Raw genomic sequence first — 2,948 nt, 5'->3', positions numbered from 1 at the left:
GAGAGAGAGAGAGAGAGAGAGACAGAGACAGAGAACGTTACTGGAATCTACACTGGATAGCAAGACCAACTGGAACAATTCCACAAAATCCAAGTCTGAACCAATTTTGAAAATTAAGGTACAATTGCAAGGAAGTAGACTGTTTAATATGGCTCTTCCAGCGATAGTCTCTGTAAATCCCACCAAACAACTTTTTTTTTTTTTGAGTGAATCTGGAAAAGCAGCTGGGCGAAGATACCCATCATAGCATACGTTTCAGCTGTGACTGACTACCGTCCTGCTGGGTATAAAGTGAGCCCTAACAGAAGCAGGAGAGATCACCTCAAGACCAGCAAGGGCCAGGAGCCAAGTGAGACCTCTGGGTCCCCAATATCACTGGCCCAGTGAACCTCCCTGATCCAGGAAACAGCTTTAATGCCAGAAGAATAGCAGGGGTCCAACAGCAGAACCAGGAGCCAAAGAACACAGAGCAAGCAAAGCTGAGTGATTGGGGGCAGGAAGCTGGCATGTGTGGTCGGGTGCCTCTGAGCAGTTCGTTCATCCAGGCAGCTGGAGCTGAGTGCCTTCTGGTTAAGGCTTACAGCGGGGTGCCATGCCCTTCAGGCATTTATTCGCAACCCTAAAACAGCTTTGTAACATATCCTGACAGAACTCTACCCGGAGCCAGATCACTTCCACCTGTTAGCGTCCATAATAAACAAGATAATCGTGAGCATTATTTGTGAGTTCTGCACAGTGGTTGTAGTGAATTATAGAACCTAGCCAAAAAGGAGATAGAGCTGGAAAAGTAGAGTGTTGCATGAGACAGAGCAGCAATCAGCTAATTAAAAATCCCTGAAAATATCAACAAAGCTTTGAAAATCAGAGTGTCACTAAGCATTCTCTGTGCTGCTTTAAGAAAACACTGGAGTGGGCAGCAAGAAGAGCAAAACCCTTACCAAATAAGTAATTTAGAATTTTTTGAGCACTTCAACTTAATTTCTATTGTTACTTCTAAATGATGGCAGTGCACTGAATAACAAAGATTTAAACTGCAGTAGCAACCTCATTCTCATGCCCTGCCAATTTTAGCAGGAAAATTCAATTCATGAAGTCTATGGAACCGAAGCCCTTTTATAAGGAGGTGACATATTAAAGAGAAAATTGTCGACATATCTCAATTATAAAATACCTCCCTTAGCATTCATACCTTGTTAAAACCAACCACTTCCTAACTCAAAATCCTCATTTCCAAAATAAGATGAGTAAAATCGTTGAAAATGGGGGAGGGTTCCTGACCCCTGGATTAGACTGTTCCTAAGGCCTCTTTAGAATCATACATTTCTATGATCTACAGCAGGGTTGGCAAATTTCCTGTGACGGGACATACAGGAAATCTGTTGGGTCTTGTCAACTATTCTCCATTTATCTACTTTGACAGCCCTTTCAAAAAAGGTTTTTTAAAAAATCACTCTTGGCTTGTAGGATGCAAATAAACAGGCTGTTTTTTTGTGAATTCTTATCTACAGACAACAGATCTACAAATTTACCTCCACCACCAACAGCCTGTGTCTGGGTACTCTACTCCATAAATCCTTGGCTTGTCAATTTACATTATTTTGCTAGTAATATTCAGGGCTTATGAATTCAAGCCATTAATTCCTAATTGTAAATTGAAAGCCTTTTGTCCCCAAAGAAATCTCAAAAAGATTGAGAGAACTACAAATAGTACACTACAAAGGTATAAAGTTCGTATTAATTAGCATGAAGCTATATATTTGTAATTTAATTGGTCTATCATATGCTTCAGAATTCCCTGTCGAAGTCAAAATTGAATTAATACAATTAAAATGGCTCAGTGCATATGCTATGCTACAGAAAACAATGTGCGAAGAGTGATAATACAATAAGTACAAGAAGTAAATATGCTGCCTTGGATGCAACCATACTGGAAGGTGGGAGGATTTAAAAACAAAGAGCTTATGAGAAAGTATAGAAAGTGGCTTAAAAGCAAACTATCTTTAAAGCTGGGTTCAAACACTTTAACAATTGAGCCTCCCTCGATGTTTCCCCTATAAATTAGGCAAGTTAGCTAATGGTAAAAATAATAATAATAATAATAATAATAATAACCCCACCAACATAAAGTTGATTCTGACTCTCGCTGACTTTACAGGACAGTACACAACTGCTCCCTAGGGTTTCTGAAGCTGTAAATCTTTACACAGGAGCAAACAACCTCATCTTTCTCAAGTGGACTGCTGATGGTATGAAATGCAGTTAGCAGTCCAATTTGTAACCCACCATGCCACCAAGAGACCTTTTCAGCTAGTGGATAAGGTGTATTTAAAACATAAAATTAGTTAACATATAAAATTATTAAATGCACAATGGAACATACATAATATATTGTCAAATAGGAGCAGTTGCTCCTATTATTACAATCCTTGAGCTGATCCTTCACACCTCACCCACAGCAGTGAGTGAATAATGTTAACCAAATTTTTGGCACAAAAACCTTGGGAAATCTTTGATTACTCTGAGTTTTCTTCCAACTTAGACAAATTAAAGGAGAGTTGATTAAGAAAAAAAGGACTTTCTAATAACTGTGCACTGCTCCCCAAAATACCTACCTGTCTCGACAGGTTGACCTGTTAATTCACATCTGCTCCACATCCCGCATGTTCTCCCCTCACTCATTTTGTCTTTCTCAAACGAGCTACTTTTAAGTGGTTGAAAGCATTACACGACTATGTAACACATGAATTTGGTACTCTGATTTCCAAGGGCTATGTTCCACACAGTTACATTCGATGTGAAACTTGTTGACTATATGCAATGGGTTTCAAAGGCATATTAAAAAATGTTTGCAAGTAAGATTCATTTAAGAAAAATTCTATATGCCCGTGTATTCAAAGGCATGCATTTAAAAATATACTTGTTAAAATAATGTTACTTAGGGAGAGGGG

General features: G+C 38.8%; 1 protein-coding gene across 2 annotated transcripts in view; it reads right to left on the bottom strand.

Annotated features, from left to right (window-relative positions):
* STAG2 (stromal antigen 2) overlaps positions 1-2,948 on the bottom strand; it is a 76,083-nt gene that overhangs the window by 67,061 nt on the left and 6,074 nt on the right. The window lies entirely within an intron of this gene.

The sequence above is a fragment of the Echinops telfairi genome, unplaced genomic scaffold, assembly GCF_000313985.2.
Source record: "Echinops telfairi isolate 266 unplaced genomic scaffold, ASM31398v2 ScPeMD7_6080;HRSCAF=6971, whole genome shotgun sequence".
In the NCBI taxonomy this organism is placed as follows: Eukaryota; Metazoa; Chordata; class Mammalia; order Afrosoricida; family Tenrecidae; genus Echinops; species Echinops telfairi.
This window is presented reverse-complemented; position numbering and strand designations above follow the sequence as displayed.